This window comes from Corvus moneduloides, chromosome 5 (assembly GCF_009650955.1).
Source record: "Corvus moneduloides isolate bCorMon1 chromosome 5, bCorMon1.pri, whole genome shotgun sequence".
NCBI lineage: Eukaryota > Metazoa > Chordata > Aves > Passeriformes > Corvidae > Corvus > Corvus moneduloides.
The window spans coordinates 30,986,678-31,000,322 of record NC_045480.1 but is presented as its reverse complement, the minus strand read 5'-3'; positions in this window follow the sequence as shown (position 1 = coordinate 31,000,322).

Below are 13,645 nucleotides of genomic sequence, written 5' to 3'. Positions count from 1 at the left end.
ATATGGGACTACACAGTTACGCCCGCTCCTTGTTCTAACACAGGACAGTCTTTATTTTGATGGCTGAAGGACATCAGTTGTAAAGATAGGAGATGATATCATGGGCCTGACTAAGTGATAATTATGATATTGCAACTGCAATTTGGCATGTTTAAGATTACAGCATAGTAATTACTTATGTCTTGAAAAATCTAAAATGGTCCCTTGAGAAAGCATACAAAACTTTCTTTGTAGAAAGAAAAAATCTTTTTTCTTATAAACAAGATAACAGTAATCCATTTTCTTCTATGGATAGGAGAAGAAATAGACATGCTTCTGTTTTCTCAGATGATACTTGATTGTCATTTTATGGTGTATACTAATATTTGATTCTGCCAGTTGAAAGATAGATTGCTAGCATGCCCTCCTGAATAAATAAAAGAGGTTTTCCTCAAACAAGACAGAGCTTATCACATGAACAATACAGAAGAGAAACAGGATAAAATATCAAAATTGGAAATTCAGTATAAAATAATACTTATGCTGTTCCAATCAAGACATACAACAGATGTGTCATTGTGACCAGATAAAAAATAATATTGTTTTGCTAGAGACACAAACCACCTTTCCCATTAGAAATAATGTCTTGTTATGACTGGCTTGGCAGTACAGTACATTTGGCACAAGTGAGAACACCCATGGTGTACTACCAAGCTTATGATGATTATCCATCTCGTGATGGATAATGTTCAGAAAAAAATTTCATCATAATGGTATAACGAACAGGTACTTAAGCAGATGTTTTATCTGAACATAGTTCAGAAACCTAAAAGAAGGCAGACATGTTTGCTTCTGCTCATCAGTTCTTCTTTAGTATTTAATTTCTTTTGGGATATATTCTTTAGATATATTCTTTAAGGAAGATAAGATATATTCTTAAGATATATTCTTTGAGGAATCTATGTAAGATTATTCATAAAATAAAAAGTGGCTAAAAGTCTTGTTACTCTGACATAGAAAGTGGGTCTCCAGCCTGCTGATATGCTCAGCTCCTTTTGCAGCTGACATACTACCAGACACAGATCTGTCCCAGTTTGAACAGTTGTACAGGGAGAAGAGCTCCTCTTGGCAAGGCGAGTTCCTTGTTGCTGGAGGAAGTAATGTGGGTCATGCTCATAATGGCCATTTCAGCTTAACTCAGCCGAGTGTCATTGCAGGAGGAAAAGCACGGGAAAGCCTGAGCTGTGAGCTGGCACAGGGCTACTCCATTACACCACTTTCCTTTCAGAGCCAGAGCCGTACAGAGCTGCCCCCATTAGGACAGTGACAGATAATCTGCAAACAAGGAAACTCAAGCAGACCTTTGAACTTTCCATGCTGTACCTTACAGAGTTTGTCAAGCACCTTGCAAGGGTTGTAGATGTGGACCCATTGCAATCAAATTGTTATTCCAATAGTTGTTGTCTGCCTTCCATCAACCGTGTAAAATCGAAATAGAATTCCTTAGCCCCAGTCCTAATTTCCTAGTTGATTGTAATACACTCTGAAAGACTATAGTTTCCTCTATTTTACTGATTAATGCTACATGTATATTAAATAAATTTTAAAATTTTTAATGGTGAAAGCGTGTAAGCTGTTGAATATTGGAGCAGCTGAGTCTGTAGCATAACTAGGTCCTTGCTCAGTTCCAATTATTCTGATAACTATGACTCAGACCCTGTGAAGAAGTTTTCAGTTCTGCTCTATGGCTTCATTGGTAAGCAGATTTAATCAAGTTCTCATCCTGAAATTTGTCATTGGGGTGGGTGTGGTTGTAACTGGCTCCATTCAGTAAGTGACCACACAGAGGAGCAGCCAGCTGCTTCCCTTCTAGCCGGCATATTCACTGGGAGTGGGGAATGCATTCTTGCAGTTTGGATGCTCCAGCATGATTCTGGCATTAGGACCACTCATGAGGTCACAAACCATCCTCTCGCACATTTCTGCTTACAATAAAAGTAAGAATTTTCATATTTTAAGTGCTAGACAACAACTATGAATAAAGGACTCAATTTGTCTGTCAATGTCCCAAACAAGGTAATTTGAGCTTAATAAAACTCTTTTTTTGTGTGTGCGAAAAATAGACATGTCTATTAATTTCATGATGGCAGTAATAATCTCAGAGACCTAAATTGTTTTGTTTGAATTTGACTCTTCAAAATCTATGCAGTCTGCTATAATACCTGATTTCAGCTGCCCATTTACAACTACCAAATCAAAAATTCATACTTTATGAATAAAAAGTAAGGCATTAGTCCAGAAGTTTATGAGTAGGCTAAGGAACTTTCAATCTTAAAATCCTGAGCCTTTATTACACTGAAATAATGTTTTTCCTTCCCCCCACACCTCCCCTTGCTAACATCGTCTTCATGTAATTATTGAAACTCACACCACATGAGGGAAGAAAAAAAATAGTAACCCTCTGGAAAAGGAGATTGGAAACTAAGGCAATTCAGATTGTCTTGTAGTTAAAGCATTGGCTAAGAGTCAGATAATGCAGGGTTAGGATTTGATGCAAACTTCCTGTGTGAGTTTTCTGAAAGCTGTTTCAAGCCAAACTATCATAGTCTGTTTAATCATAGTGAGCTAGAGCATGCTCCCCTATGATTCATTTGGAACTACTTGTGGAGCAAAGCATCATGCCTCCTTGTGAAAGTGGGAAAAATCTTACCTTCATTTTCCTCCTCCCTCGTCCCTGAATCAATGGGATGGTAATACAAATGGGAACTTTCCTCCACAAAATGTTCTATTTATTGCCTCACTTGTGTTGTTCAGATATTTCAATGATGGTGTTAATGGTCTTGGTCCAAAAAAGTATATAAGCGTGCTTCTAGCCTTAAACACAACCACCACCACTAAACTTTATGGCTTACTTAAGTATATGACCATTAAATCACGGAGAAGTCTGGGTGAAATCTGATTGCTATACTTAGCACCTCTGAACTGTGGAGTTCTGGAAATACCTACAGCAGTGCTGAAAGAGCAGTTGTCTTGGGCTCACTTCTACCTCCAATACAAGGAGATCATTTAGACTTCCTGATTGATGAAGATTCATTTAGACTTCCTGATTGATGAAGATTCCCCCTCAAATATTATACGTGATAAAGAAAATCTTACCTGAGCAAGTCTCTATGTATGGCAAAAAACCACTTGTATACTACTTTAAAGAGTTCTATCCTGTGTTGTCTAATGATGTTGTTTTGTTTTACAACTATGTCTATACACATTGCATGTAGGAACAGTTTTATACCCCAGTTCAGAATAGAACACATATTTCATTGATCATTGTTTCCCCACTGTTCAAAGATACTGCATATTATTCAAGAATTGCAGTGAACATTTTCTATAATCAAGCTTTTAAAATATTCCTTAGTCTGGGACAAGGATTAAATTTCTATCCCATTCCTACTGAAAGTTTAAATCCACATTTGAAGCTTGATATTTAAACGGATTATTAGACTTTTCCCATTTCTTTGGCCAGCTTCTTATTTAGTAGCTCTTGTCTTTAAATGGCACTTCAATTAGATTAAACTAAAATGTGATATGTTGCCCCAAACAACCTCAAAAGCAATATCTTCAATTTCATTATCTGTAAAATTTTGTTTTACATGAAAGATAATAAGTATTCTGTATAAGAAATGTGTCAGCTTTTCTGGGGTTATATTATCAGCAGCACATGTGGATTTGTAGTGTTGTGGTCTACTCTAGAGTATTCTGGCAGTCAAAATACACTGCAGTACATAACTCATACAGTATCATCTGACATAGCCACAGGCGGCGTCACGTGAGAGTTCAAAAACAATTTGCTTAGTAAATTAGCTATTTAATATGGCAGCAATATTTGATTAATTAGTCTTCCAATTTATTAGTGATACATGGAAATTCAGAATTAGAGACTCCTGTTCATTATACACAAAAATTACACATTTAAATTACCTTCAGGTTAATAATGTAGATACTTTATATATCTACTAGTACTCAGTATCACCACATATCCACATTGTTGATAATTCAGAACTCATCACTGCAGTTTTTCCATCATCAGATTTGTATTGACTTAGTCACATACGAAATCTTTCTGCTATGCAAGAGCATTCTTTACCGAATGGTCAATTGCATTTGAAAGTTGTTATTCGATGCATGGATTCAGACTGTGTTCTCCTAAATTTCTTTTGTAAATCAGAGATGACCTATTGCTTACAATTCTGACATTTGATTTCTCATCTACCACCACAAAAACTTCTGCTGGTAGATGCTTGTTGTAGGTCAGTGACCCTCTGTAAGAGAGACATGCAAAATACTTTATCTGATGGAGCTGGACAGCAACAACATAATTGCAAATTGCTGCCCTGACTCCACATTGTTGTGTTGCCTCACACTTTTATCACAATACTTGGGCAGGAGTGCAAGCAAGCACTGAAGTTGCACCAGAAGGCAAATATAATGCAATATCAGGATGTCACTATTCAGTTATTTCTCAGCCCTCTGTGATTTTGTTCAGTGGGAGTACTTCCCTTTCTCTTCCACTGAAGCTCAACAGCTGCCTAGAGACCTGTTTTGGCCTCCTTCCTATACCTCTAGCTTGCAATCCTAGCCATGACATCCCCATGAAAAGTAATCAGAGGTTTGCTATAATACTTGCAAGAACTCCCAAGCTTTCTGTGTTCTATGTGTATCTGAAATAATACAGATACTAAACTCCTATTAATAATACAGTAGCACTCCATAATACCTCACATCTGTTTCTCATTGTAAACAAGTTTAGATGACTCTTCCCCATTTTTGTTCCCTAGATTTTGTGAAAATGGGGGGAAAAAAAAATCTTTTTTTTTTTTTTTCCCTAATACCACAGTTAAAAAATGGTCTACAGTGTTTCGGGCTAGTATGTTTGCATTCTAATCAAATTTTTATTAGAGTTTCATACTTTATCAAGTGACTTATCTTTGTTAAGGATAATCAGTTTGGGAAAGGAGTCTGATCCTACCCACCAGACATATATTTAAAGGCTATTACCCTAGCAAAAAAGGGGGGTTATAACTGCAAAATTGAATGTCCTTTTTGTCCTAAATTGGGGAAAAATGACATCTGTAAAATAGTGACCTGTGCTTTTTACTAGATGTAACCTCTCTGTATCACTACTGTAGGTTTAGCATGTAAATCAGAACTCAGCTGCTTAAAAGCAGTAGCTGACCAGCACAGTGTAGCTGTTACATATTTATAGAAATATAAGTGTATTTTTTTGCTGAAACATGCCAAAAATAGCAACCACTTACAAACTTTCAGTGCTCCACATATCACGTATTGGATTAATCTTCATTCTGCATCAAGGGACCATTGTCTAATTAACTGGAACAACCGAGTGCATTCGCCGGCCTGCATGGATTTACAGGAAGTAGATATAGAGTGAACAGTGTTCCCAGTAGGGAAAATCATCCAGCTATCCTGATTGCAACCCAAAAATATTTTGGGAGTTTGCTGAACAAGAGTTACATTTACTGCTGTGCTGATTTCACATTGCTCATGTTTGGGTTACAAATGCTACTTCATGTTAAAATGGGAGAAGAAATATTTTATTATTAGAATTAAATGGCTGTAGTGATTGGTTTAAAATTCCCTAAGTTCCTCTTGGTAGTTTCTGTTTTAATTTTATATTTTGGATTTCAACATGCCTCCATCCTTTCAGCATGCAAATTTCCTCTCTTTCCTATTTAATTTAATTTAAATTTATTTTATTTCATTTCATTCCATTTATTTTCTTTTTTTTTTTACATTTATAGGAGTTAAAGTAAGTGAAAAGAACCTGTCTCACCAGTACCTCACTTCAAGCAGCTCCAAGATCTTTCCACACAAAACTGACTATTAATAAGAGAAAGATATACGAGTCTTTGAAAAGCACTGAGTCATACATTTTGGCAGGGTTTTTTTAGAATTTCCCTTTACTTGGTAAAAAGATATCCAGTTCAAATACTAGCTTGCATTATAAGGTAAGGGGAAAAAAGTGTGGCTATAGCTTCACAGACTTCACTGGTTTTACTTTGGCCATAGTAGCTAGTACCATTTTTCAGATGGTGGTTTCTTTAATGAAATATAAAATTTTAAAACCCGTGTATTATATATTTTCAAAAGCCTCCTTTGAACTTATAATACTCTCAGTACTGTCTAATATAGAGCAATCCCTACAGCTGTCACCTTGGAAAAATCAATTGGGGACCCAGAACAAATCTTAATCTAGTTTTAATTATGAATAATGAAAGATTAAGGCCCTGGTATAGTAATGAACCACACTGATGGCACAAATTTCTTTTAAAATATCTTTGATATTATCTTTGAAAAATATGACTCCTATAATATTGCTGATGGGTTTCTTAATGAATGTGGATTTAAATATGGTATATGCTTTAATATATGATTTTATAGCATGTCCTTGTCTTAGTTCATGAACAAATTAGTTTCCAATTTCCTAATATTCTTTCTTCTGTCCATATAAATCCTTTAAAAAAAAAATAATTGGGCTCAAAGTATAAAATTCAAAGACAGGATGATGATTTTACCTTGCCTCAGATTTTACAGCACTACAAAAATCCCATTTGTAGATGAAAGTGTAGCTCAAAAAAGGCAATAGCTATTCTGCCTACCTAACAATTGAAGTGCACATGGACATGGAGAATAAGAAAGATAACTCCCTAGAAACCCAGATGGATTGAATGACGTGCCATTGATTAGCTAGTGTGGCAGTGGAAGAGCCAGGAAATGAAAACTAGTTGCATCTGAATTTGAGAATACAAAACATAGGTCTGTTGTGAAGATACCAAGCTGATATGTTTATACTCTGTTACTTGATCTACTACAGTAAAAAGAGGGGAAGAAAGGGCATAAAAATCACCCCCATCCCACTCAATCTATCTGCAGTATGTTGGCAGTGATGTTTCTACAATAAACCTGCAGCGGTGTTGTTTCTCACTGTCTACTCACTTCTAATATGTTTCTCCTTGCGCTGTCTTGGAAAGTTACTGACTGATTTGGATGATTTGCATGAATTTTGGTATTATTTTTTATAATGCTTGAAATGTTATATTTGTCTTCAAGCACATTATTTTTGCAGTTAACTGGAAAAAAATTAGCATTTAAATGAAGATGTTGTTAAATTCTGTCGCAGAGAAAATAATGGAACTATTAGTAGAAAATTTTTACTCTGTAGAGACATGATATAGCTGTAAATTAGGCTATGTAAACTAGAGCTGAAAAAGCTAAAACACAAACTCAGGGAAACAGAGTATCCTCTTATTGCTATTCAAGGTGTAACCATCATCCAGAAGCCAATTACCTTGGTATTTGAAGTTTGCATATATGTGAAATAAACAGGAGAATCTGCATTCCCCATCCTCTAAGGAAAAAAGTATCTATCCTCTTGATAATACTAAACTTTAAATTTTACTTTTAAAAATAGGACTGCATCTTTCCATTCCACTAGTGGGAGATGTAAATTGTGCCTTAAATGACCTCTATTGGACTGTGCTACCAGACATTCTTAAGATGGATACGAAAATTATTTTCTTGTAAGGATCTAACAGAGGAACTGGGAAAAAATGGGGAAAAAATCCATAGCAATCATAACGTTGAGTCATAAGTAAAAATAAAAGTAACTTCTCATAAGTGGATATCTCTTTTAGAGCCTATTCTGCTCTAAATTGCACTGAATCCACTGTTTCTGAGTATTAAATTACTGGGGAAATCACCATTAGAAAGTAAAAACAACATTTTTTCAGCTTTTTAAAATACATATTATTATATCTCTTGTTAATTGGTTACATATCAAATCGAAATTGTCTGTATGTAGTTGGATTTACAGATAAAGGGGAAATATGTATTGCAGAACAATCTTTCATCTTACTTGTTCATATATAACAACCAAATTTGAATGCCAGTTAGAAACATTATATCTAGCACACAACCCATGTTTAAATTTCCAAAATCCAAGACTGCCTTTATTTAGTATTAAAATGTTGTTCTCACTAAACAGAAGTATTTGCTTGTGGTTTTCAGGTTCACTTATATTAGAAATAAAACTCCTCAATAGAGCTTGCAGGAAGGTGGGAAGACCTTGAAGAAAGCGTCTATGAAGGGAACCCAAGATGTGAATGAAATACACGTTTCTTTTAAAAAAGATAAATAGATCAGTGTCCCTCTAGGCGGTGTTAGTACTATTCAAGCGATTAGTTACAAATTATTGATTCTGTAAGGCAGTTAGCCTATTTGAAACTAGATTTTAAAAGCCATCAGTGCGATTCCCATTAATTTGCTTAGAAGAGAATCAGAGCTTGAATCTCTCTTTTAATTTTCAGTCACTTTGGTGGCACCACTGCTGAAAACTGCTATCCCTCCACACAAACAAAATACTCACTCCCTGGAAACAAGTGCTTGGCCTCAAATTTAAGAGATTTCCTCTTAAGGATTCCTCTAAAAATATTTTCTCTGAAGAGGCTAATTTCCTATGTTTGCATAGACTTGGAAATATCTTAAAAAAAATTTCTGGTCAAGGATTAAAATAGCAATCTGTGGTAAAACACATTTCTGACAAGGAAATAAAACAGATTGCCAGACATCTAAGTGGATTTACTAGAACCTAACTCTACTTGAATACATGAGTAACCATGATTGGATATGATGGTCTATATCAGTCTCTGATTTGGGATTTACAATGAAGATATAAACCAAATATCTCAACAGAAAATTATTACTTTGCAGAAACAAAAATATGTGATGCAAATTGTTTATCTGAAAGTATTTCATGCAGACCTTAAATAAAAGTTTGTCTGTTTGTAATGTTGAACTTCTGTTTTTCCTAAGGTGCATGAGTAGAACATACTGAACATTACTAAAACAATTTGTGGAACCATATCTACAGCTTTCAGGTTTTATTCATACACACACACAATTTTAAGGACGTCAAAACATTACAGAGGCAATTACTGCTTGATAAAATTGCCAGGCCTAGTTAGGGAAATTTGGAAAATAAAAGGCATCTATATTCTTCTAAGAAATACCATGAGAGTTTATTGAAAGCAGAACCGTCTGCATTGGAGGAATAGCATATGATTGAAACAAATAACAAACGTAAAAAAGATATGTGGGTACCTGAATGTTAATTCTACTTCTGTGTATCTGGGTGGGTTAGGCTGGCTGTCTGAGGGAAAAATGAATTAGAAAACTTGCCTGTTGCAATTTGAACTAGGACAGTCTGTCAAAAAAACAGTGTATATTTTATGTCTATATAACAGTGAACTGTGCCCTCATGGAATACTCCCAGTGAATGCTGGAAAACAAAAATTTATCTGCAAAAAAATGTAGATTTTGTGATATTACAAATTTGTTGGAGTGAGAAATTTAAACCTAGTAGAAAATATTGAAGCACACAAAGTAAATGTTCATTTAGAAATATTCTGTGACTTCATTAAACTCTGTAACACACTTAAGATCCAATTATTTAAATTCTTAGAAATGCCTCTGCCCAAATTAAGGTGCAAATGAGACCATATGCTGAAGTCAATAGTATGGGTTTTATTTAGCAGAAAATGTAAGGTAGAGAGAGAGACAGGGAAGTGAGAGGGAGGGAGAGAAAAATTAGGACAAAGAAACAGATTAAATAGAATGAATATCACTGCTCCATAGATTACAACTACATCCCATGGGTCCTCTTCTCAGGGGTTGCATACTGTATCCATCAAGTGGTGGGAGGAAAGAATTCACAAAACATCAGACCCATGGGGTTTATATTATGCTGAGGCTAGGTGGAAATGCCCCTGTAGCTCCCCTGGATGATATAATACTGGATTACAAGATATTTTGTGAGTCTTTGATACCTTCTAAGATGTTGCAGGTGTCTCTTATGTCAGGGGTAGTTGAATGATCGTGGCCTATCAGCCAAAATGAATATCTTATCCCATATGTGAATGTCCCTCTACTTCAGAGGGGAGTTTTCACAGCTGAATCATTATGTAAGGGAGTACACTGGCATGATAAGAAGAACCGACCTCACACGATTTTCCTCGTATCAGCCTCTTCCTTTATCTGGGAACCCACTTTGTAGGGTCAGGTGTACCTGCCCTCCTGCACCTGGGAAGCCACTCTGTGCACAGGGGCAAAGCAGCCAGCCCATTGTTTGAGCCACTGGCACCAATAGTCCTGTCTCCTACAGCTCCTGGGTGGTTACGGCAAGTGGTTGAATGTTTGAGTCACTAACAGTCCAGTTTCTCACAAACACACAACACTGCTCCAGCCTACAATGAATTAACTTAATTTTGGTCAGGATAATTAAACTTTAAAAAATTTTACATAACGGTTTCTTCATCTATTAAAGAAGCAGTAGAAATTAGGAAACATACAGTGGAACATATTTTCTGTTTTCATATTGGGGGTAGGCTGCCTCTGGATGTGAGGTGTGGGAGGACCTGGGCTGCATGATATACTCTGGACAGGTGAGAGAGGAGTGCATGGTGGTACTAAGTGATTCAGGAGAGAATTCCCAAAAGCCAGCTGTGGATTACTGCAGAAAATTCTTCTAACAAAATGTCATACAAAATAAAATATAGATAAACAAAAAGAAATGCACATAAGTTAAGACAATCCCAGCTTTAAATATACAGTCTTGTGATATGACCTGCTGGGAAATTAAAAATTTCGGCTATAATAAGGGATTCTAATAAAAACACTAGGCAACTGTTCAGGAGCATCTGATAACAGAAATAGGACACCAAGTGTTATTAGAAGAGGGATAGAAAATGAACTGAAGTCTGCCATTGTGTATTCGCACCTTGTATTGTTCAAGAAAATGGGGAAAAAAATGGAGAAAACAAAGGCTGATTCAAAGTAGAGAAAGAACTCCATGCAAAGAGCAACTGAAATTTAGGGCTTTTCAGTACTGGAACAACCAAAGTGTGAATATGTGAATAGCACTGGTATGGTGAATAGGTAAAGTTTGTTCACTGTCTGTTACAGCAAAATCATGAATCAGCAGACTCAAAAAAAAACCCAAAATAGGAGGGGTTTTTTTAAGTCATATACATAAGTTCTGGAGTTCCTCATTGACACACATCTGTAGACACTAAATGTCAGACTTTTCTTTCATTAACTAGCCTGGGAAGTACTACTATATGTATGCAAAGACACTGCCTCTGCCTTGGTGATCTTCTGAAACATGATTAGAGACTCAGGGAGAGCATTTTGAGAAGCTTTGGCTCCTCAGTGCCTCAAATCACTCCTCTGATTCTGTGCACTTGCTTTCAGTAAAGATTCACATTCAGTATTTACCACTGCTGTTGGCAATGTATTGGACTAAACAGGCAGTTTTGATCTGCTTTGATTTATCTGCTTCATGTTAATTTGAAATGATGCATGCCATTTTCACTGAAGTCAGAAATTTTAAAGTTATCCTGTTAAACTTGGTCTTGTGCATAATATTGTCAAATGGAATTCAACATAAACATGTAAATTTATATTTATATAAGCTGTAATATCATTAGCTGTCTAATTACATCTGTTACAGGAGTTTCAAAGTTTTTAGTATAAACTTGTAGAATATGAAAATAAAATTTGTGGCCCCATTTAACTATGTACTTAAGATGTCTCTGACAAGATAAAGCTTTTTTAAAGCCAGGTAAGTTAGAAAATATCATTAGGGGCGCTGTTTTACTTTAACTGGTCCGTTTCCCTGATGACACATCATTAGAGTGTCTGTAAAATGAGGAATGCAGAATGAGACAAAGCTTCAGAAAAAGAAACAGTATAAGCTACAAGCACTGAGTTTTCTTACTGTGAAAGGCAAAGTGTCTTAAAATAGTCATAACAACCTTGATTTTTGAACTTGTTCCTAGGCATTATACTGACACTATAAAGATGCAGTAGAGTTTATAGGTTTATTCTCTCTGCACAGAGAATACATACATCGTCACAACCTTTACATTCCAAAGAATGTGGATATACTAGGGAATGAAAGGACAATGTAAGGTTATAACATAGTCTTTGATGGCTGACTTTGGTCCATCTTAAGTAATCTTTCCATTTGGTGTCTCTATTTTAAGCAAATGCAGGATACGCAAGAGAAATATCAGCTATAAGCCTAGATATGACAAAATAGTTTAAGTCATTCCAATTTCTCACTTCAGATGCTGAGTTGGACACACTGTATTCTTTATTTCTATATAACAGATAGAATCCTGGTACTCAGTCTGGAAAATATCAGTGCCCATCTGGGACCACTTTGTCCCAGGCAGCCTTTCACCTTTCTCAAAGGCCATGAGGGGAGAGTTCAGCTGCTGAGCTGCTACTTCTCTATTTCCTTTCACGTACTCTTAGTATAGTGTTAACCTTTGTGCTGTTCCTCTTCTGTTTGTTCAGCTTCCAAATTCTAAGAGGATGCTGCATATGAAATATCCTTAGACCTTTGATATATCCTTCCAGGCTGACACTACAAATACAGATAAAGGGGGGTTTCACAATTCTGTATATCTAGCTACAAAATACAAGCTTGCCCTTCAACAACTCAGCCAGCTGGAATTCTACTTAGTACATGACTGAGCACATAGAGTCCTGGTTGAGGTTAGCCACCACTGAACACATGTGCAATAATATTGTAGGAGGCATAGGATCTCAGTCTGACCTACGAGCCTTGCTTGAAAAAGATCCTCTTCTCTACCATTGTGGGAAGATGGCTCGGGGTAAAATGAGAGAAAACTGTTAAGCTATATACATATTCTAATAGAAGTTAGGACAGAAATTATAAGGTGAAATGCAGTTGCTACTTCCTGGATGGAATCTGGTTGGCATGCATGAAATCTATTTCATGAAAATTCCTCGCATACATTTCCCACAGCTTGCAACCTGCAGCACACGCTGAGGGATGAAACAAAGGGTGCAGCAGAGTGGAAACGCTGGAGCCAGGCTCTGTTGTAGTCCTTGCAGGGATGGGACCGTGATGGTGCCATGTATCTGATAGACCACACAGCAGCTGTCAGCCAAGGGGATGTCTTGCTGCTGAACCAGCGACTGTGGGGGTATCACTCTCTTCAGATGAACTCAGCTCACTATTATCTAATTGTAATACTAACTCACACCTCCATCCCAAAGTTGCCTGCCCCCACAGTACAACCTCCTCTCACCAAGCATGCACTCTATATTGGCTATACCTTTAACAGTGAAGTGAGAGAATTTTACACCAATCAGTAACAAATGTATGACAGGAGACAATCAGTTCCACCTAAATATAAAGAAATAGTATAAAAGTGAATTAGGAATGGAGTGAAGCTACAGAAGTAATTTCTGGGATCAGTCAACTGGCTAAACCTGTCTTCTCTTCCATAGGGACACCTATTGGGTAAGAACCCTACTCTATGAGCACTAAATTATTAACTCAAGCTGGCTTTCACAGGTGATTAGAAATTGCCTGTATATTGCTTCAACTTTACTTTTGCAGTCAGTTACTAACAACAGCAATCTTCAAACCTTAACCCATCACAATTTTCTATTATCATTGTTTTTATTAATAAAGTCTGTTACTCTTTGAACAGTTTAGCATGAGTCCCTCAAAGGCAATATCAGTCAATGGCAGCAGATAACATACTCAATGAAACTG